Source organism: Sinohyriopsis cumingii, chromosome 16, assembly GCF_028554795.1.
Source record: "Sinohyriopsis cumingii isolate HCF-2022 chromosome 16, ASM2855479v2, whole genome shotgun sequence".
NCBI classification, from domain to species: Eukaryota; Metazoa; Mollusca; class Bivalvia; order Unionida; family Unionidae; genus Sinohyriopsis; species Sinohyriopsis cumingii.
In genome coordinates, this window is record NC_142976.1 from 23,980,281 (window position 1) to 24,004,841 (window position 24,561).

The 24,561-nt window shown below is 41.6% G+C and overlaps 1 protein-coding gene across 1 annotated transcript in view; it reads left to right on the top strand.

The window, feature by feature from the left end:
• Positions 1-4,565: 4,565 nt before the first annotated feature.
• The window catches only part of LOC149780080 (contactin-like), a 302,136-nt gene continuing 282,140 nt past the window's right edge, over positions 4,566-24,561 (top strand). Inside the window, exon 1 of the mRNA XM_089936841.1 lies at positions 4,566-4,790. The gene's annotated coding sequence lies outside the window, so the exon portion shown is untranslated. The remainder of the gene's footprint in view (positions 4,791-24,561) is intronic.

Sequence of the window (24,561 nt, forward strand, 5' to 3'; positions counted from 1 at the left end):
TGATTGTGTCTGTAAGTGATAAAATAGGTTGGTGTGGATAGTAGATTAAAATGATGTTTTTTTTGGGCTGTTTGAGGTGTATATTTGGGGTTAGATTGGATTGCCTTGCGTATGTGGATAGTCTATTGAAGTGATGGGTAGCATAAAAAAGTGAGCGAGTGTTTCTTTTAGGTCCGCGCGTTGTTGTTGTTTTTTTGGTCATGATCTAGGTAAGATCAATTTTATGTTATTAGGGGATGTTTTCCATCACGTCCGCGCTTTCACTATAAATTGAAACTCGTTCGGCAGTCCAGCTACCCTTGTTGATTGATCAACACCAAAAATGAACACGAGACTGGAGAAACTGTTGGAGCTTCACGTGCATCTGGAATATGCCAGGCGCATATTAAATGAACTGGCCGCGGAAGCCATTGTCGAGGAGGGAAGAATAAGAGAGGAGGAAAGAAGAAACAAAGAAGAGGAGGAGAGAAGATATAAAGAAGAAGAAAGAAGATATAAAGAGGAAAGAAGAAACAAAGAAGAGGAGGAGGAAAAGGAGAGAAGAATAAATTTCAAAATCCCAGAGAGCGAAAATTGGGATTCTGAAGCGACATATCCTGCCTCTGCTCTCTTCCCCCAAAAGGTAAAAAGTAACTGGGGGATAAGATGCGTATGTGGCGCCAGGCCTGGAAGGTGCCACCATTAACCAGGTGCCCATGAAGTTCCAAACAAAACAGCCCTTTTCAGGGCTACCCAAAAGTCTAGAAAAGAAATAACGATCAATTTGCCAATGTGTGAAGGTAGAGTAGTGTGTAAATAAACACTAACTCTTTTTAAAAAAATGTGAGGGTATCTGTTTGTGTGTTTGTGTTTGTATGTGATAAAGTAGGTTGGTGAGAATAGTAGATTATGGGTTTCTTTATTGTTTCTTAGCAAATGGGGAGAGTATAGTTTGGGTTATATTATATGAAATGAAATGAAAAAAGTAGGGGATGTTTTCCTTCACGTCCGCGCGTTGTTGGGTCATGATCTAGGTAAGATCAATTTTATGTTTTTTTAGGGGGATGTTTTCCATCACATACGCACTTTCAGTATAAAACTAACAGTGTTGGCCATTGGAACCCATTCTACGGAATAAGCAAACAAGAAGATGCCAGCAGCTTCAGCTTTATACAACGATCATATGGGAAGTTGGTATTGGATGGTAGATGGATTGAGTGTAGCAGAAAGGGTTGAACAGGAATGGAGGTATGAAGTGACAAAAGACTTCGTCTCAAGACAAGTAAAGAGCCTGCACTTAGCCGTAAACATCGTGAAAGAAATGATAGAGGATGAGGAGAAGAGAATCAGAGGTTTAATTAACCCACCGTATGTCAAAGTGGGTAAGTTAAAAGAAGCAATAGATAATGTGACAAGTGCAAGGTGCTTTTTAGAAGACGTTGTAGAATGGACAGATTGGTGTTTCGCAAAGTGGGGGTTAGAAAAACTTAAGAAAGCTGAAGAACTAATGAGGAATGTGCTGACCAAAGAGGTCAAGAAGATCAAAGAAAAGTGGTCCAATGAAAGAAAAGACGAAGAAAATAGAAGAAAAAAGGATGAATTAGAAAAACTGAACAAAAACTGGATGAAAATCCAAGAGAAGTTCCGGGCCATGGGCCACCCGGACTGGTTGCCGGAAACAGAAAAGAAAAAGAAGAAAGGAATGATGGACAAAATAAGAGGATGGTGGAAGAAGTTAAGAAGTTAAAAGAAGAAAAAACCCAAAGGCCCTTTTCAGGGCCAGCCATATTTCTCGAAAAGAGATAGTCTTTGAATTGCCTACCCTTTTTTAAATTTAAATTTAAATTTAAATTTTAAAAAAAACTTTTTAAAAAAAAGAATCCCATGTTAAATTCCCCTTGTCCGTAGAGTGTCCCACGATTTATTCCCATGTTAATTCCCCTTGTCCGTAAAGTGTCCCACGATTTATTCCCATGTTAATTCCCCTTGTCCGTAAAGTGTCCCACGATTTTTCTCCATGTTAATTCCCCTTGTCCGTAAAGTGTCCCACGATTTTTCTCCATGTTAAATTTCCATTGTCCGTAAAGTGTCCCAAGGGTGTTTTTAATGCTAATTCCCATTGTCCGTAAAGTGTCCCCCTTCACTACTCACGATGAAAGGCCAATCGCCACCACTACAATCATCTCCAGAGACCGAGACAGACGTAGCAGCACGGATGTCAGAGGAAGAATACGCACGAGAAGTCTTTTAAAAGCCGTCAGCGGCAACCATTCCTAGTAAGACTGCAGCGTCCTTGTTGACCCATTCTGCCGCTCTCCAAAGAGAAGAACACAACGTTTGTGTTAAAAAGATGATGCCCATTCCACCTATTGCAGAAGTGAAAAGGAAGCAGGTATACCAGAAGGGAATAACTCCGTTAACTTTTCATTGTCAGTATCGTTCAGTATTTTACGATATTGAACTCGTGTGCAATTCATATTGAACTCACGTGAATACAAGAACTACTTTCTATTATGAACAATCAATGAACTTAGACACCAGCACTTTGTATATATTTTATTTGTCTGTGGATAAAGTAAACCAACTGAATGAACTAAAGCAGATGTTTCGTGGACTGCCACATACCATCTGCTTTGGCACATTACGCTTTAACTTTTATGACACAATGTTTCGGATTAGGCAAGCTATAGACGCCACACAGGGTCCTTATTAAAAGCATGCAAGTGAAAAGGCATTAACTGTCTTCTTTAGCTGTTAATAAGAATGCTACAAAATATACTTACAGTTTTACATCCTGAATTTTCTCAAAATATACTTTCTTAGTTCTGTAAATCCGAATTACATGAGCCATGTCACGGATTCTCAAGCTTGATTCGAAATTGTACTATAATCACGACTATATTCCAAGTGCAATTACATTCTCCTTGCTGCACTCAAAATGAAATAAACATTATATTCCATAGCGTCTTTTCGATCGTTGCAATTGAAACTCTTCATATTTTCCCCATATTATGATTTCAAACATTCAATGACAGAACAGAAAAACACTTGCAGATGTCAACAGTACGCTGCTCCGTCGCAGCTGAAATCGATGTAATTCATGTAGAACCGGCACATAAATCCAGCCCATAATCACGTAATTTCGTAGAAACGACAAAAAATGCAAAAATCTATTCATTCCAGATCAAATGGAAAAGTTGTTGCACATGATTAATTGATACATACATACATACATACATACATACATACATACATACATACATACATACATACATACACATTTCATTTACCGCTCCGGTGGCCTCGTGGTTAGAATGTCCGATTCGGATGCGGGAGTTCGCGAGTTCGAACCTCGGTCGAGTCATACCAAAGACTTATAAAAATGATACTGACAGCATCCTCGCTAGGGGCTCAGCATTAAGAGATTAGTGTTGGGACTGGTCGGCCTGGTGTCAGGATATCATGCTAAATGTCTGCGGCATGATGCCCTAGTGCTAGACATCACTATAAACTGCCACACTGCAGACATTGTAGCGGTATGACTGAAAAACATTTTAAGCTATGTTAAAAACCCAGATCACACATACACATACTCATCTTACTATGTGACTCGTTATTACAAATATTGTTTTCTGTGCTAAAAATAAAACCTACCATCCCATTGATTTAAAATTAAAATATGTTTTAAGATTCGTTGCAGAGAAATCAATTTACAATCATAATCTGCTATAAAATTAAACGTAACGGAAAATATGCATGAGTGCACAAGCAAATGCATGCTTATGATACCATATTACATGCATACAGATTGTAAATATACAACGACAAAAAGTTGAAAAACGCTATGCACATGCGCACAGGACGAACGCTTTATCCAATGAGTGATTTTATACACTTAAATCTTTTATATCACTAGACAGAGTCATCTCGAACAAGTAAACCGCCATTACAGGGATACATAGTAGAATACACAAAACATATAAGCAACTGAAAATGCATGCAAAGCTATTGAATTATATGCAAATAAAATTTTTTACACAAAAAATAAAAAAAATAAACAAACAAAACAAAAACACGGAACTAAATAAACTATAGACACGTCATATACGGCAGATCTAGAGTAACTACTACTATACGTCTAACCTGGGAAGGAAAATATACGAAAATAATAAATGTAAGCAAAATGAGCCACATTCACATTTGACTAAATGCTAAAAAAAATAGACTGCAAGGCAAGATACTAAACATATAACAGATAGTTTTTCACTTGTTTCTACATGCTGAGCACTTGCACAATACTTTCATAATTCATTGTGCCAGAATGGGAAAAACAACTTGACCGCAGTTACACGATTGTACTCATTCACGCAATCAAGTCGCTTTCTTGGTTTAGTCACTCTTCCACTCTACATTTAGAACATATTTACATAAAAGTAGACAAGATCAAATACACCACGATCACATGCAAGATATGCCAATAAATCTTGAAGGCATTCTTCTCTTTTGTTTTATTCAAATCATTTACTTGCAAAATATGTCTTTCTTTTCCACTTTTTGTGTGAGCGTCGCATCGCCAAGTTCTTTTATCAGAGTATAGTCCCAGCTCATCTCATGTATTATTTATTACCGGGAAAATGATAACAATCAAACCCGTGGGACTTATTCCTTTGCGTTATTTGTATTCAATAGTTACCTAGTGTCTTTTCTGGCCATTTTCTCTCTGTTAAAACGTGGTTTCGGTGAGGACTTACCTGAAGTGTAAAGCACGTACCAAGCACTAAAACGGCGATCATCAACATTTCTACTTTCAGGTAGGTGTCGAAGAGAATTTATATTGTGAAATATTTTCTGAAAAGGATAAGTGAATCTTTACAACATGTATCTTGGTACTGGCAAATAATGTGAACTTTGCTACCCCTTATTATATTAGACTTTGGCTTCCCTATCTAATAACGTTGCAGAAGAACTTCCATAAACCGGACTCCTCATGGTACAATACTTGTTGCCGTTTTAGATAGGTGGCAATTATATATATGCTTGATTAGTTTTCAAACTGTCTTATTAAGATGAAAATATTTGTTATAACTTTTTATTTCCCATATGTGTAATCAATATGGTCCGAGTTGGGGCTCTGAAATCATTACTTTACAACACTGCATATATAAACTCTGTAAGGGTTTTAATATCGCTTATTAACTTAATTTGAATGACAATCTTATAGTATCGAAACAAGTTAATTTTCTAATATAGAGTAGCATAAATATAGTTATGAAATAAAATTAAAAACGGGAATTAGACAATTAATTAATTTGAATAGAAAGGCAATATGGCGGAATATTCACGTTGGATTAAAGTCAATAGCTGCCCAAAAGTGAAGATGGGCAATCATTTTACAGATGTCTTTAAAATATTATGGTTCATAAATGCAGGTAGGGACATAAAAACAAAGAAAAAAAAAAAAAACACCACCCTCACAAGCTTCCTGAAAACCTCTTCCATGATTTATGTGTATCACTTTTTGCCTTAGAAATGGAAAGTAAAAACGTGTGAAAAAATCCAAGGATTAAAATAAGTAAGGAAACTCAGTCTAGTATGAAAGTACCTTTTCCGACATGTTGAAATGCAGCTCAACAGAACTTTCACTTACTTATATTTTCCGGATTTCAGCCAAACAGTCCATAAAATGTCAAAGAACGAGTTACATATTTAGGGTACAGCAAATTCACGTTCTTATTTAGATATGATGTTATCTTTCCCAGTCTAAATAAACTTTCATATTTTTATTTTAAAGATATATTTTACAATCCCGTCCGTGACACGTTGTTTTAAATTAAACATTTTATTTGTAGAAATTGAGAAACACTATGGATTAGGTTGTAGCTGTTGCCAATCTTAATTTACAAAGGTGTAATGTTGCGCAAGTGTATATTTAAAGTCTCTCTCTCTCTCTCTCTCTCTCTCTCTCTCTCTCTCTCTCGTTGTTAACACTTTATCTCTTTGCATTGTAATGTTAATTTTCCGTTCCTTTGTGATATTGTCATTCAAACGGTTTTAGCTAAATTGCTAGAAGGACACTTTTACAACAATATTGGTATTAATTTAAGTTCAAAACAAAAAGGTGGGTTCCGGTCTTTCTTTAGGAAATTCCAGATATCCTCATATATTATAAATGTGTTTATTGTTCTAGAGGATTATAACGACATAATAACATACCAGTTAGCATTGAAATGTTCCAATGTATTCACCTTTGTAAACTCCAAAGTGGACACAATATTTGCATGGTAAAATTTGTCTTCAAATGGCTACATTTCAATATGTGAGAAATTTCGAGAATTTTATTCAGTGTACAACGTTATCAATTTGTTTGATTCGAAATTCAGTTATGAGCACCACTTTCAGCTTCCTTTTCAGCAACAGATCAGAAAATCATTTTTTTTTACATCTAAAATATAAATTCTTTCAAAAGCTCACAGTAGTAAAAATGTCAATATCGTAGAAATTTCAAACGTGTTATATATATATATATATATATATATATATATATATATATATATATATATATATATATATATATATATATAGAGAGAGAGAGAGAGAGAGAGAGAGAGACAGACAGACAGACAGATAGATAGATAGATAGATAGATGGATGGATGGATGGATGGATAGATAGAGAGAACATGGATTTTCTCCAGTGTATGATAAAATAATCCGCAATAGAGACTATGGTAGATATTTGAAGGATCAAATCGCGATTGACAGGATTCATTATTGACTACTATGATTTTGTTAAATTAGGCGAATTCACCGAAACAGAATTATTATTGTGTTTGAAGAAAGATGTGCTTAAAGAATACGGCTACGTTATCACAAGTGTCCTGGACCAATCGTTTGTATAGCTACTGCGATTTAGGATATCACCAAGACGTATGCTGAAGAGAAAGCTGACTTGCCATGGAAGATTCCTAAGATCATGTACAATTATTTGATTGCCTGCCAGGCTATGACAAAATATTCAAGAGCGTCATATCAAAATTGTGGCAAATTGTAGTGAATAAGTGGCAAGAAAACCGTAGTAATATAATGTTTGAATTGGACTCAAAATGAATAATGGCAACGTACGAATTCGCATGCATAGTCAAAGTAAACTTTCTCATAGGAAGGAATGCAGAAGACGTCATCAAGATGGTAAAAGAATCAGATTAATAAATGGCGCATACAACTTGTGCATGTAATTCATCAGACGTCAAAGGAACATCCAGATCACTTTGATTTTTACGAGAGAAAAGACATAGTTAGTAGGATTTAGGCGTATACAAGGAGAAGAATACAAAACGATAGTAGTGAATGGGGACACTTTACGTATAATGGGAATTAGCATTAAAAACACCCTTGGGACACTTTACGTATAATGGAAATTTAACATGGAGAAAAATCGTGGGACACTTTACGTACAAGGGGAATTAACATGGGAATAAATCGTGGGATACTATACGTACAAGGGGAATTTAACATGGGAATAAATCGTGGGATACTATACGTACAAGGGAAATTTAACATGGGATTTTTTTTTTAAAAAGTTTTTTTAAAATTTAAATTTAAATTTAAATTTAAAAAAGGGGTAGGCAATTCAAAGACTATCTCTTTTCGAGAAATATGGGGCCCTGAAAAGGGCCTTTGGGTTTTATTCTTCTAATTTCTTCTTTTCCTCCACCAAGTTCTTATTTTATCTCCTACACTCTTCTTCTCTTTCTTTTTTTTCTTCTCCTCTTCTTTCTTCTCTTCCTCCTCTTCTTTCTTCCTCTTTTCATTTTCTTCTTCTTTTTCAATTTTTTCATTCCATTCTCTCATCCTTATCCTTTCCTCTTCATCCTCCTTTTCCTCCTTTATTTCTTTCAACAGATCACTAATGATTACCTTCATTTTTCGTAAATTGTTTATCTCCATCTTCACTCTATGGGGACTATATGAGTAGTGATCCTCGTTTAGGTTAACCAACATTTGCTCAAACATTCCTAAATTGTCCATGACGTTTTGCAATTTTTCCATTTTGTTAAGGTGGTTTGACGCCATCTTCTTTGTATTCTTTGCAGAATGGTTTGAACAACTAATACTGTGGGTTCTTATACGAAAAGCGCGAACGTGAAGGAAAACATCCCCCTAAAACATAAAATGGATCTTACCTAGATGATGACCCAACATCGCGCGTACGTGAAGGAAAACATCCCCCTACTTTCTCATTTCATATAATATAACCCTAACTATACTCTTCACATACGCTAAGAAACCCATAATTTACTATTCACACCAACATACCTGAGCTCTTACAAACACACAAACACACACTTCCACTATTAATAAAGAGTTAGTGTTTATATTCACACTACTCTACCTACACACATTGGCAAATTAATAGTTATTTCTTTTCTAGAGTATTGGGTAGCCCTGAAAAGGGCTGTTTTGTTTGGAACTTCATGGGCACCTGGTTAATGGTGGCACCTTCCAGGCCTGGCGCCACATACACATCTTATCCCCCAGTTACTTTTTACCTTTTGGGGGGAGAGAGCAGAGGCAGGATATGTTGCTTCAGAATCCCAATTTTCACTCTCTGGGATTTTGAAATTTCTTCTCTCCTTTTCCTCCTCCTCTTCTTTGCTTCTTCTTTCCTCTTTATATCTTCTTTCTTCTTCTTCTTTGTTTCTTCTTTCCTCCTCTCTTATCCTTCCCTCCTCGACAATGGCTTCCGCGGCCAGTTCATTTAATATGCGCCTGGCATATTCCAGATGCACATGAAGTTCCAACAGTTTCTCCAGTCTCGTGTTCATTTTTGGTGTTGATCAATCAACAAGGGTAGCTGGACTGCCGAACGAGTTTCAATTTATAGTGAAAGCGCGGACGTGATGGAAAACATCCCCTAATATAAAATTGATCTTACCTAGATCATGACCAAAAAAACAACAACGCGCGGACCTAAAAGAAACACTCGCTCACTTTTTTATGCTACCCATCACTATTGTAAAATTTTTTATAAATCACTTTAATAGACTATCCACATAAGCAATCCAATCTAACCCCAAATATACACCTCAAACACCAAAAAGACTTAATTTTAATCTACTATCCTCACCAACTTACTTTAGCTCTTACAAACACACAAACACATGCCCTCACATTTTTAAGAAAGAGTTAGTGTTTATTTTCACACTACTCTACCTACACACATTGGCAAATCGATCGTTATTTCTTTTCTAGAGTATTGGGTAGCCCTGAAAAGGGCTGTTTTTTTGTTTTGCTATGGCATTCTTTTTTTAGTTTCTAAGAATGCGATGTCCTCTGAGGATAGACTTTCTGGCGATAGGTCTGCTTCTTCGGAAAGAGAAGAAGAATTCTTTGGTGTCGATACGACAATCGACAAAGCCTCTGTCAGCTTCAGGTTGCTGCTGCTGCTGTTGCTGTTGTTGCTGCTGTCTCTGAAGTCTGTACTTCTCTGTCCATTCTTCTTTCTCCCTGTTCATTTCTTCTCTGAAGAGCTCTTCTATCAGGTCTTCAGTGATTTTTAACATTCTCACATTCTCTATTTCTTCTGGTTTCGGTATCAGACTGTGTCTGACCCTATGCAGATTCACGTAGGCTTCGTTGAGCTTAGCTAGTTTGGAGCACATCTTCTTAGGAGGATGAGTCGACAATGGATGGCTAGACTGGGAACAACCCGGTTCTTAAAGTTAAAGCGCGGACGTGAAGGAAAACATCCCCCACACGGTTTTCGAGCCACAACGTTCATGAGAGGGATAGTAAGAAATGAAAGAGCATCAATCCAACATTCTTCTAGCTAAACAAACCACAAAGTCATTTTTTTCAAAACACAACATTTTTATTCAAAAATCACTTAACACTAAACAACAACATTTTTAACAATAATCCAACACTATAACATCAAACAATTTTTTTCAAATACCAAACATTTTTTCAAATACAATCTACTTTAAACAAGGCTGACAACGTTGTGAATGAAATTGTGATTTCCACTGTTGGAAATCATTAGGCCATTGATGGACACTACGTTTCCTAGCTTGAGACAAAAGATAAGCATAATGGTCACAAAACCATCGATCTACTTTCACATCGTTTCTAGCAGAAGAACGAGGATCGAAATGAGTCACTAAATGTTCTAAGGAATAGCCCAGGCTGCGATGATGCAGAAAATACACACAGTACTGTCCACACACCAAGGAATCTGTGCCTTGTAATTTCACATTATTGAATCGGGTGGTCTGAGCATTTCTTCTCATAAAGTCGATGATATCGTCTTCCAAAGGGGGCAATCCGTACGAATCGAAATATTCCACACAGCCTTCTTGAGGAAAGTAGACGGCTACCCAGTGGGTTCCTGGGAGATGACTGTCGTCCGTGTTGATCACGTAAGCTTGATGGTCTTTAGGTTTGCGATGAGGGAGTTCATCTTTAGCACAGACGACAGGATTCCAAGAAGACGTATACGAACTGTGGTTCAAAAGGTAATAAAGTTCCCAGGTATCCATTGTTTTGTGTTTGTTTTCTTCACAGGTAATAATAAGTCGTCAATTCGATCCTGACTTTTTGCTTGAAAATGTCTGACGAATAAACGGTTATTCGTTCTGTTTCCTCACTCTGTTTCAGGAGAGCTTCGATGCGATGGATCTCTTGTGTGGTTAATGGTGGACAAGAATGTTCACGCAAGTCTTTATACCACTGGTGCAACACGTCTTTGTTCGAGATGAGACTCCAAGCTTCGTCCAGATACTCGTCCAATTTTTCTTCTTGACTTAACATCAGGCATTTATCGTGTTGAATTTGACTGGGATGATCGTTTTGACATCCATAACAATTTTTCTTGATCAATTCCGTTATTTTGTCGACCAAGTGTTTGGCAAAACAGGAGACTAAATGGGCTTCTTGTTCTGGCCATCTCGACTTCATCATGATCACTTCTTCGTCTTTGTCTTGAGATTCTTCTCCTTCCACGGTCTCCTTACATTCCATCTCCAAAGTTTCTCCACTAGGTAAAGAGGGATAACAGTCTTCCATGGCTTTCTAATAATCTAGAATGACTTCTCTCAAACTGTTGATTTCTATGGTATTATCGAATTCTGCATACAGGATGACGTTCACTGTCTGTTTCAGTTGTTCTGCAAACTGAAGTTCCACACGAATCTGGCCGGATTTTATAGGGTGGAAATGTCCCTCGTCGCTGCCTTGGTCTGGAGTGAAATCGAAAGCCCACAAAGCATAGCCTCCTGCATAATCCTCATACTCAATGCTGTGACTGGTGTTGGTTCCTAACTGACCGGTGGCTTCGTACAGGGACAAGTACGATCTCAAGTAATTCATCTGTGTGGGATCAAAGCTAGGTTCGAAAGGTCGGGTACACAAGGTCTTGCCATCACGACTGACTTCGATTTTCTTTACGTTGAAGTGATGAAAGTTGAAAGGATTTTCAGCGAAGGCTCCGTTGAAGGCTGCATTCGAGACCATACCAAGGATTAAACGTTTGGGTAACTGTCCTTGAAACAGATGATCTTCGATCATGGAATGCTGTCCAGCAGAAATGGTGAACGTTTTCACTTCCACACGTCGTATGGGATACTTGGCGGTCGTTCTGCTCAACGTCTGACTGATGTCATTTCCCACTTTAGGTAACACTTCCACGCGCCGTACGTAGAGTCTGGCTTGTAGGATTGTGCTTTTAGGATTGCCACCCTTAGTAGCAGTTTCATCAGCCAACAAATGGAAAGCGGCACTGCTGCGATTCAGTCTTAGGCGCACATTGACCCCGTTCAGCAAATATTTCTCTTGCAACCACATGTCCAAATGCAAACGATCCATCAGTTCTAAACTCTTTTTGCCTGTGATTCTGTTTCGTCTTGCCACAAAGCCGTCATTGTCACCTGCGTCAGCTATCTTAAACTTGCCCGCTTCGTCATCTACCCACAGCACACAGGCATTGAGATGACTTGTCTTGGCATCTGGTCCGTACGTCAAGAGATTTTCCAGGTAGGCACGGTAAGGGTAAGTATCCATGCTGCTGCTAACCAGTTTGTTGTTCAAGTACAAGTCCACTGAGCTGAACAAGGAATGCATGAAATTGTTGACGGGAGCTATAATCTCAGTGTCTTCTACTGCACCATCATCCTTATCTAGAACTTGGACTTTCAAGTACAAGTAACTGCTATTCAGATCGATGTAATCTTCGGGCTGTCCTTTGATTTCAAACTCGATGGGAGCTGAGGCTGCCAATGAGGAGACGGGATGAAATTCCACCCATTGGGATTCTTGCATCGTCATCATGGTAGGGGGCATGGCAAACAGATCCAGTTCCGTCTTGGAACAGGCGCAAGACTCTCGGTGCATCATTTTTTGTTGTTGCTGTGTCTCAATAATCGAAAACGTCTAAGTCTCGAACGGTTCTTCTTTTTTTGGCCTTTCTCGCTTGAAGTCTGGTGAAAGGGTGTTTTCTTCTTCGTCGTCTCTTTCTGCCTTGTCCTTGCTGAATGCTTGACTCGGTAGCGTGCAGGGCATTTATAGGTGTGTCTCGTCGGCCTAAAATGTCTTTGCCCGTTTGCAGCAAGACATTTTTGCCTGCCCTCATGAAGGCTTCTTTAGGGTTTTGTTTGTCGATGATGACATTTTGGAGAAATTCTTTGCCTTGCGTCAGTGCCGCATCTTTCAAGGCGTGCAATCCTCGTGTCACCATCGGTTTCAAGACTGGAGCCACCGAACGAAAGGCCGATTTTAACATGTCTCCTAAACCGTGTCCTCGCTGTCGAGCAACCCCTCGGTACACTGGATACATGACTGACTTACTTACGATTCGTGAGAGAACCGTTTTCGAAAATGGAGTTTCACCGTGACTTTTCCTTTGGTGAATGGAATATCTTGTCCCAAATCTCCTTTTATAGTAATGTTGACCGTGTCCAAATACGACTTGCTGACGGGCAAATAGTGAGGATGGACAAATTCGCGGTGGACGTGGTAAGTGTTTCCACCTTCCTCGTCAGCGATTGTGGCAGAATCCACTTTGAAAGGAATGACACGCAGTAACGGCACGGAGGTGTGTCCCACCACGTTGTATTCCACCACATCGGAATACACAAAGATCAAATTCAGTCCTTGGTTCAGTTCTACCGGGGTACGAAAATACTTGACAAAAGTATCGTTGTCGTAAATGACAGTTTTTTGTTTTAGTGTTAGTTCTATTTTCTTCCTCATCTTTATGTCACCACCCAACATGTCAAACATTTCATCATTAAAATAGAAACCTATGATTTTTTCATCAGGAAATTTCATCAGGAAGCGACGAGCTGTTTTGTGGTATTCCAGGGTGACAGCTTTGGACTTGAAAGTCTTAAAAGCTTCCCCAAACACGCCATTAAACTTGGAGACTATGGCGCTGACCAAATGTTGACCACTAAAATAATAGCCTGAGGGAATGAACAACTCATAGTCCATCCAATTTGGATTGACTTTGTTTTTTGTTTTATGGGGATATTTGTTATTCTCATTCATCCACTTTTGCAATGGTTCGTCATAAACTTCCACCGTAAATTTACTTTGATTGTCAATGACATTGAGGACTTGGGTTGGGTGAATCATTTCTACCAAAGCCACTTCCCAATGGGCTTCGTGATCTAAGGGGATGGCCTGAGGTAATTTGGCCGTGTAACAGCACAACGTGTTGTTGGGAAACACCTCCATGGAACTGTCACTGGGTAAGGTTAAGTAAAATTGGTTTTGGTGACTCATAATTCCAGAGTTCTGTGGCTGTCCGAGGGGTTAGTGGATGTCAGAGGCGTGTCTCCGCCCAAAATGGGGTTTTGGTTGTGGATGTTGGAGTGGTGACTGGCACTGGCACTGGACACAACGTTCCCGTTCGAGGAGAATTTCAGGGAGGGATTGGGAAGCAGGTAACCGATGCAACTGCTCAATAAAATGGTCCACAATTGTTTGTCTCCTTGTTGCAAACTCAAATTGGCGATGGCTGCCCCGATGACACAATACACCACGAAGATTTGGCAGAAAAAGACGATTTGCGTTTTAGGCACACGTTCTCCACACCACACCCACAAGGGTTGTTTTTGTAAATCTTGCACAGAAGAACTAGGAGAAGAAGGAGTGGTCGACGTAGCTGCGTCTGATGTGTGAAAGGGCATGATGGTCACTTCTTCTTTTTATAGTCGATGACTTGCGAAGCGTCGATCCAAGAATCGAAACTGGGTGGATATCCTTTCCAACGTACTTTGACTTCTTTGACACGTCGTTTGCCCACTTTACGGGTTCTGCGTTCGAGAATGCTTTCGATGTCGTACACGTCGTCTTCTTTTTTGGTGACACGTTGTAACTCGGGCAAATAAAACGTTCCTTTGAGTACTTCTCCGTTCATGTCTTCCAATTTATAGACGGCAGGATAACGGCCATGTACTCGTCCAGTGACGCGAAACAGTTCGGTCGTCCAGTTAGGTAAGTAACCTTTGTCGAAAGTGCGTTTGGTTTTGCCAATGCGCACCCAATCTCCTACGGTCAACTCTCCACTTTTCTTGGGGACAGCCCTCGTCGGGGACGTACCGAACAGGCGCTCGAACACCAGCACTTCGTTGTCGGGAGTCACGTCTTGCGGGGCACGTCCGATGCTTCGATGGTAAGATTGGTTGTACGCTTGCACCAGGTGCGGTAAGATGTCGATGTACTTCAGAGTGTGGTGATGCGTAAAATATTTCCACATGCGTTCTTTCAAAGTGCGTTGAAAACGTTCCACGATGCTGGCTTTGGTTTCGGGATTCTCGGTGGTAAAAAAATGAATGTCACGTTTCTTTAATTCTTTTTGGAAAGCTTGGTTCAGAAATTCGGTGCCTTTGTCCGTTTGCCATCGAAGAGGGCGACGACCGCTTTGTTTCAACACCCGTTGCAGGGCTCGCACTAACTCGCTGCTGGATTTGGAAGTCAAGGGTACGACCCAGGCAAATTTTGAAAAGACGTCGATGACACAAAACAAATATTTGTAACCACGATTGTAGCTGGCCAAATGAGAGACATCGGCTAAATCGGCTTGCCATTGATGATCGATACCTTCCACTCGGGTGCGACTTCTGGCAAACTTGCGTCGAATGGGTTTGTGTAAAGTGTAGGTAGCTTGTTCTTGTAACCATCGTTGCACTTGAGGTAAACGGAGACTTTTCAGTTGCGTTTTGGCAGCACGATACAATTTTTGAACTCCTGCGTAACCTGCAGGATGCGAGGGATCGTAGTAAATGCTAGCTAAGACTTTTTCCATTTTTTTGTGTTGATTGGTGTCTTAATAAGGCACCCACTCTTGGAAGAGGCTACTCTTTTTCTCTTGGGGTATTTTCTTGGATTGCAAGGCTTTTCGTGTGCGACCGGCAATAGGTGTCGAAGAGGAGGAGGATGTCTGAGCGGGGGATATCGGTTCTTGTTTCACTTCTGTCTTCACTTCTGTCTTCACTTTCTTTTTCTCTTGTGAGGAAGAAGGGGTGGCCATCATCTTTTTAATCCATCCAATTCTGGAGGTAGGTGGTGTTGTTAACTTGCGTACTTTTTCTGGTGGAGTTTGAAACCCTTCTTCTTCTTCTTTTCCTTTTTCTGTCTTGACCACTGGTACTGGTACTGGTACTGGTACTGGTACTGGTGATGGTGCTGGACTTTTCATCAAGGTCTTAAAATCTTTCAAAGTGGGTAGAGCTGTTTCGTCTAAAGCTTTCTGGTGAAAGAGTTGCAGTCTTTGTAAGAGTTGACCGTACTTTTGCGATTTTTCTGTTTCGGACAAATCTTGGCGATCCAGCAAGGATTGCAATTCGTGTTGTAACTGGGACATCTCGCTCAAATTGGGATTGGGAGGTAAATGCGGGGTGCGTTGTTCTTGCCACCGATGGTATTCCATCCATCGTTTGTAAGGCACTAAAGCTAGTTTTCGTCCTTCCATGGGGTTGTCAGGGGTGAATTCTGAGATCTTGGGACTTCCGAAGGCCTTTTTATCTTGCTCCCATCAGTCCTCCCAACATGGTTCCCAAGACTCCTTTCAGTATGGGGCCTAACAAGAGAGGTAAAATGCCTCCACGTTGGACCAACATCTTCTTTTTCTGACGAATGGGAACTTTCTTTTGAACCATTTTTCGAAGAACGTGACGATGTTTGCCTAAGCATTGTTTCTGGTGTTTGGACAAAGGGATCGTGCCTTTCAAAACGTTCAAACAACATTCGCACACGGTATCGATGACCTCTTTGGAGGCCGTTTGAATGAGTTTTTTTCGTAGGGGTGGAGAAGCTTTGGACAGGACAGATAACAGGTCCCCATGTTTGGCTAAACGTGGTGGTAGTCCTTTCCTTTTCTTTCCTTGGGGTTTTCTGGAGGGTGACATCTTTGAGTCTTTAGGAGCACCTAAAAACACTGATACCCTACTCGGTCACAGGCCTTTTTTATACTGGAACGCGTCGCCACTGATTGTCTTTACGTTTTATCAGTTTGAGGACAGGCATGACACGTCGTGCAGGGGTACGTAACGGACTAAATCGAGCCAGTTCTTGCTTGGACAAATCCAGTAAACTTTGTAACATGCCCGATCTTTCTTGAACTTTGATTTTGGGAGAAGGTACTTTGTGAGCAGCAGCCACTGCTGCTAAATTGGAAGGTCCTGCCACTGGGGAAGTTCTTTTGGGGGTCATCAACGGAGAAGTTCTTGGTGTGATCAACGTCTCCAAGTACTCTTCAGTTCCTGGTGACATCAACGGAGAAGTGGACAAACGTGAGGCTGCCGGAGACGTTGTGGCAGGTCGTGGCTTGCGAGTGTAAGGTTGCGTCCTGGCCGAAGTGCCTCTCTTGCGACTAGTTTTCTTCTGTGGACTTTTCTTTTTTTGAGGACTTTTTCTCTGTTTCTTTTTCTTGGGGCTTCTTTTCTTTTTCCGGGGTGATGGTGGTGGTGTCTGGTAAGAGGAGGGTCCCGCCACTGGAGAAGTTCTTCTTGGGGACTTGGTCTTTTTCTTTTTCTTCTTGGGGCTTCGTTGGACTTTTGTCTTGGGGATAACTTTGGGGGCATTAGGATCCCATCTTAAGAGTGAGCGAATGATGACCCCTCCTAGAGTACCGCTCCCTCCAGGTTTCAAAATGATTTGTTTTTTGGTTTGAGTGTCGATGCGGGGATCGGCCAGTTGGACCAAAGCGACTTTGTTTCGATCGAAAAAGCGTTGGGTTTGATGAGGAATCTGAATGATTCCTTGGAGTAATTGACGTGCCGTCACCGTGAACCATCGTAAGACTTCTTTGAGACTAGCTTCTAAGACACGGGCTCGTGTTTGTGGATCTTTTTCTCGACTGATGCCATACAAGGCACGAATCAATTTGACGGGAAGATGAGACTGAAGGGACGTCATGTTCACACTGTGTGAGACAGACGAAAAAGGGTCTGAGGTTTTTATAGATTTTTTTCATGGGGAGTGAAATGAAGTCGAGGACGGAGACGTGTACAGGACAGGCCCTCCGTCTTGGCACCAGTGGTGAAACAAGTGGGTACGAAATCGCAAATCCTCGGGGGTCGTAGGTTTCAAATCGACGAGTAAATAGGCGTGTGGAGTTTGAGTGGCATCGTCGTACGCCTGAGTCAGCCAAGGCGTTCCTAACTGTTTGGCTAAGACTTGCACTTGCGATTTATCTCGAGGGCTTTTAAACAAGACCACGTAATGCGCATTGAGACTGATGGTGCGATGGGCTTTACTTTGTTGAAACAAATTTTGGGTGATGTAAATGACACTGGCATTACGGTGATGCCCTTTGCGCGTGAACCACAATTTAATTTCTTCTTCGTCTTCTCCTAACATGTCGTCGAAAATGACCAAATGGGTTTGACGGGAGTCAGAGACGATGCCGTCGTCTTCTTTAGGAATGCCTTCCACAAACACGATGGAATCGCCTTGACTTTCTCGCAAGAGGCTGTACGCCGATTGCGACTCTTTGTAACACCACACGATCCGTTGAGGTGGCCGATCGATCAAATGATGTTTATGTTCGATCAAACGTTTGACGAATTCGGTTTTGCCCGAACCGCTAGGTCCAGCAATGAGCATGTTAAAGGGATGGCGAAGATACAAAGCCTCCCAACTGGCACGATCTAAGTGTTCGTCGATGACTTTGACAGTAGAGGAAGAGGGAGCAGAGACAGCAGAGGTAGCCATGGTGTGAGAAATGTCACTTGTGACACGAAAACAAACAAGACAAGAGTTTATATACTTTTTCAGAACACGTTTATTGAATGTTTTTTTTTTCAAACATGAATACGAAAGACAAAAATAAATACAACCCAAATAGTGATGTACAGGAATATAAAACACAGCAAAGCGATCAAAGTGAAATATAAACAAGTGTCTGTACAACATGTTTTGGTTAACCAAGATGTCCTAGGGACAGTGTGTAATGTTCTTACAGTTTCTACATGAGGTATTGTCACACAAGTGTCCTCCCGGAATGACCTTTCAGGCATGTCCATGACAGTCCTGTCCTGAAGCGAGTGGTTGTTCTCGGTGACGGGTTCTTCTGGCACCGTCACTAACACGGGTTGAAAAGTAACTTTTTTCCTTGAACAACTCTTGTGCATACTGGGCCACTTCTTGGGTCCAAACCTCAAAACCCCCCTTTTTCCAATCACGAACATCTGTCCAATGAGGGTGTAAGTCACAAGCTACACACACATCGTCATACACGTCTTGGGTCGCTAAAAGTTGACGAATCTTTTTTTCCTGTTGAGGTCGAGAAGTATCCAGATGAAAACGCAAGGCTTTGAACAAAAGGAGTTTTTCGTGACCATTTAAGGCCATGGAGGTGGTAAGTACTGATCGTAAAGAGTCCACAAGGAATCGGCTGGTAAACGAAATCCCAGAAAACAAGTCACTAAGACACACACCACTTGTCGTCCAAAATTGAATGGATACAGTTCTTGTAATAATCGATGGTAATGATCCACGGTTTGAATATGGTCATTGAGTTCCTTCCACGGAATCTGTTGGATGACATGTGACATAAACCGTGGCATGGCAGCCTGTTTTTATATTCTCTTTTTTTCGGATGCAATAGACGTACTTTCTAGCCAGAGATCTTCGTTCTCCAGTAGGGAATCTAAATCTTGCATACTGTAACCGAAACGTCAGAGTTCGTTTAGGTGTTTCCTCTTCCTCTAAGTAGATTCCACGTAAAATATGTTGGTAATCCTTTAACTTGTCTTCCTCAATGCATTGCACTAGGTGAATCTCGAAGTAACCATAATCATGAACATGTCGATCATTAGCGACCTCAAAGTGTTGAACAATGTCTGACCATTGAAAGAATTTCTGACGAATCAGTTCTCTTATACCATTCAGGTACCAGTGGTTAAAGATCTGGTGACGTATCGGATGCAATTGTTCTTTACGTTTCACTTGTATTTTGACCAGCTCTCGGTAAATGCGTTCTCTCAACTCCACAGGCAAAGCACGAATGTTCTCTTGTAAAGTATCCATGAATAGGTCATACTAAATCCTCTTTGGTCTGACACAAGAAATGTACTCTTTGCACAAACATGGTTTCACTTCAGTGTCGAATTTAAATCGTTGAGTCACTAATCTACACATTACAATTCGTTCAGAAGTTTCCTCTTTCACCAAGTTGACATTGTGTTCAAAAAGTTTGTAATTCGTTAACTCTTCCTCTGGAATTCGATGCAGTACGTTTACAATGTAGTAACTACAATCGTCCATACCAAACCATTCCTTTTTATAACCAGAAGGTCGTTGATCAATGTCTGTCCAATGGAACACTTTCAATTGAATCAGTCCTTGTATAGCCTTCAGGTACCAGTGGTTCAAACACCGGTGACGTATCGGATGCAATTGTTCTTTACGTTTCACTTGTATTTTGACCAGCTCTCGGTAAATGCGTTCTCTCAACTCCACAGGCAAAGCACGAATGTTCTCTTGTAAAGTATCCATGAACAGATGATTATGGTAAAAAGTTACTTCAATGTCTCGGTCCCACTAAGGGTAAGTAATGACAATTCGGTGACCATCGAGCATGTTCAACGAAGGCCGAATCTTGCGGTTCCCAGTGGTGAAGTGACACACCGCAACTGAAGCACTTGACTTTATCTCCTTCGCCCAAGTAGAAAAATCCGGCTCTGGCTAATTCTTCGGGGGTCGGTCCTCCCAGATACTTTGGCCATTTTCCTTTGAACGATTGAAGACGATTTTCAAAGTCGCAGTATTCCGACAAACGCACAGGAAACGAATATTCGTTTTTCACAGGTTCGTTTCGATGAGGGTTGAGTGACATGGGTAGGAGTTTGCTCAGGGCTGGATGACATCCGTAGGGAGGTAAACGTGAAGGTCGACATTCCCCTTTAAAACGAAACCCAGTAAAATGTCCAAGAGGACGAGCAGCATCGCTTTCGCATCCCACAGGTTTGACACGCACAGCATCACTTTCCATGACAGGGGTAGGGGTACTAAAGTTCCCATGATGCTTTACGGCATCGCTCAGGTCACAAGGTACAGCATCGGTCCCATCGCAAGGCTCACAATCGCACTCGTCTGCAAACTCCGTTACGCAATTACAATGGTAACCACATGGACAATCGCAGTTTCCTTCCGGACATTTTCCGTCGCAATGCATGGGTCTTATCCATCCAATATTAGTCACACTAGAGGAAGATACAACTTTTTTACAATCCCCAAACTGGAACGATGTCTTTTTCAAAGTATTCATCTTGTTCGCTCGGTCTTGGTAGTCACAATGAACTATCGATCTTGACCATAGCCCCCTTTTTATACTAGTCGCAATGCAGTCTCCAGCTTGTACATCTTTCCTTTTTTACGTTTTTTATGTCTTGTTTCGGAAGGTACCGTCTCTAAGGTACCGTCAACATTGTACCGTAGTGTAATGGGTGGAAAGGCCATAGAAAGGTAAGGGCAGTGCGGAGACCATCGAGTATGTTCCAGAATAGCTGAATCTTTATAGATACATAGATCCATTCGTAACTTCAGTCCGCAAGCGAAACACTGTACCTCGTATCCCAATCCTGACTCAGGTCCCAAGTAGACAAATCCTGTTCTAGCTAAAACATGCGAAGAAGGTAATCCTTCCCTATCCGTAGGCCATTTCTGAAACGTGTCCAATCGACGGGCACAATCACAATAGTCAGGTAAGAAGACTGGAAAATGGTAGGGTTTGAACTTGGAGTTCTCATCGGGTTTCTCACTCGATTCTTGCTGTGGCGAAGTCATCTTTCTCGTAACTATCCTCTTACAACCAATGTTTTATACCAACGTGTCCATACGGTAAGGTGAAATGATTGGGAAGTCGCACTCGCTTCTGGTATACAATTTGATAGACTTTTTCCAAGGGTCGACTGACGATGTGGTGAGTAGGTAAACGTGCAATCTTGTTCGGTTGATAGGTGGTCACTTTAAAGTTTCCATCCTCTCCCGATTGCAAGGCTTCTTTCAATACCCCAAAGTTGACCACTCGACTGGTACGATAATTCAGAGTCAGTCCTTTCACTTTGCACGTCGTGTGCACTTCTCCTTGTTTGTCCCGGTATTCGTAGCCGTAATTTTTGGGACCGCCACTGACGAAACTTAGAATCTTGTCGTCGGGATGCTCGTCTGTCCAGGCTCCTAAACGGTCTCCTTCGATGTTAGGGTGATGTTGAATCGGGTGATGGATGTAAATGCAACTGTCCGTGTCAAAGTACAGGACGCGTTCTTCTAACAGTTCTAAAGCTTCGTACAATTTTAAGCGAGCATGGGCTGTCACGTAAGCCGCAATGATGACATTTCCAAAAGGGTCGTCTTGTACAAAGTCCAGATCTTCTTCGTAATTGACCAAGATCAAATTCTCTCGAACGACGTCCACGTGTTTCATGTATTTGGTTTTGTCGTGAATCATCTGGAAGTAGCGGGAAGGTTCTGTCAAATATTCCGTCTTGGGTAAACACGGTCGTTGTGCCATTTTACCCCACAAGCAATTTAACATCACTTTGGCAAACGATCGCCTGCCTTCGTTTTTCTCGATGTGGTCTAAAGAGATGCCTTCTTGTTCGTAGTATTTCTCTTTGAATTGTATTTGGTCTTCGGGAGTGTGACATCAGGAAGGATAGCCGCTGGCTTCTTGCTTCAGTTTCAAAAAGGCATCCACGTAGTCGGCGAAAATGCCTTTCTGAGTAGGGTCACCCTTGTGGTATTGTTGTGTCTTGGGAAAGTGGCAAATTTCGTACACTTCTAACAGTTGGTATCCCATGTCCATAGCTTTGAACAATTCTACGCTGACCCAGGTTCCCGTCAAGGCCCGTTCTTCCTGGCTGTGCTGACAAGGTTGGTCTTGGTTGCACGTTTCGGCACAAGTACGGCACAAGGGAAACATCAATTTGCCTTGACAATGGTGAGGTAAGACGGGATGGTAGAGGTTCGTGGGAGGCAAAACTTTGCACTTGATCAAGCCTTCGTATTGTCGAATGTTTTTCAGGTCGATGTGTTCCGTCAGCAATTGTGGGTGCCCTACGGGAAAACGACAATATTTGCACACGTAGGGATACAGCGAACACACGTCCAAGTATTTGATTTCTTCTCCTTTCTCTTCGTCGGCTTGGTACAGCAAACAGGTGGCATTGGTCCTTCCTCCGTACAAACTATCCCTCGGGTTCAGCGGGTCCACGAACTGGTAACTTTCCACGAGGCGTTTAAACTCGGGATCGGTTTTCATACGGTGATCGTACTCGTGTTCCCACATTTCCACCACTTGGTATCCTTGCTGTTCCAACTTTAGGCGCCGCTGACAAGTGTCCTGGTACAAGTCTTCCATGGTTCGTTGCAAAAACTGATTTTTAGTGCCACGGTCAGGGTAACAGACGGGACATCCGTGAAATAAGCAACCGTTAAACTCGTACACGATCTTGGGGTTTTCTAAGTCCCAGCCATCGACCGAATACGTTCCGATGGTCTTTTCGCCCCCTCCGTTGCGGGCATGCTGAATCCACTTGTCTTCCTTGTCGCACAAGTAATGTAACCAACGTAGGGCTTTGACCGAGTATTGACGTTTGACAAAGTGGGTCGTTTGAGGACTGATGACAGCCACGGTCTTTTCAGGCATGAATCGTTGTCGATACACTAAGGAACACGCTTTGGCAATGGTGCAAGCTTCTTTCAAAGGATCGACCCCTCCGTGTTCCATGAACAGTTCTCGAAATTTTCCACAGCAACGCCGTAAAATGTCCACGTCGGAACGACAATACTTTAGCATTTCTTCCTGAAAGTCGAAAGGGTCCGAGGCGTGAGCCTGGTACCAAGCGTAGAAAGCTTCTCGTTGTTCGGTACGCATGTTGTCGGGGTCGTAATAGTGAGCTTCAGGTAAATGGGGTAGAACGGCGTGTTGATTGGCTTCCGTATTGAAAAAGTGTGGAAAGTACCCTTTAGCCATTTCTGTCATTCCAAACGTTTTAGGCATTCGACTCAAAGGCATGGCCAAGTAACTCATCGAATCTTTAAACTGCACTTGTCCCACTTGCATGAAAATGATTTTGGCTCCGTTCAAAGTCACTTTAGGACGCTCGGTGCCTTGTTCCGTATAGTACCTCAAAAGAAACTGTCCATCGTATCCGGAGAAATTGTGAGCCATCACCGTGGCATGACGATGACAATCTCCGTAACGTTCGATGTCCTCTTGGCTCCATGTCTTGTCGACGGGGTCTAAGACCCATTGGGCAAAATCGGCTAACGTGTTTGGTCCCCGAAAGATTTTTTCACGCCCTCCGGGAATCTTGCTGCAGTGAGGGCAATGACTGAAGATAGGTTCTTGAATGCACTTCTCGCACGCTCGATGAGCCACGCAGAAATTAGGAATGTGAATGCCAGTTTCTTGCATGCATTCGAAATCGAAAAAGATGAAATTGCCTTTCTTCTTGTGACCGTCCTCTTTCTCAGGTGGGGGTTGGTATTTTTGCACGTAACATTGGTGTTCCAAGTCCACGATGTGGTGACAAATGTGACATTTTTTCTTTCCTCGACATACGTGTGCCTTGACACTATTGGTACGTATGCCTTGTCCACACGCGGGGCACAATCTTAGCAGTTGACAAGCGCATTTCTTCTGTGAACCTTGCGTTTTCAGATGTTGTTGGTAACAGGCAGGGCTGACAAACGTGCGCAGACAAGTGGAACAAGGCACTGGTTCTTCGCTCAGACAGGGTGAAGAGGCCAAACATCCTGTGCATTTCGATCCACAATGCTTGTGTTGCTCTCGATTGTTATAACCATGGTCACATTTCTCACAGTAATAACCGTATTTCAGGAATCCGGTGATACTGGTAATGGTATCGAAATGTTCATCGTGATGATAAAGATGAATGTATTTTCCGTCCTTAAAGTCTTGGCCTCGAAACAACAGAGGTCCGCGTACTTCTTGAGGGTGCACTTTCAAGGTGTAGCGTGGAGCTAGGGTATCTTGCAATTTTTGCATCTCAGGAATGCCACAGGGTGTGTCTTTGGACAGTCCGGCTTGTTGTAACAGGAGTTCTGCTTCGTT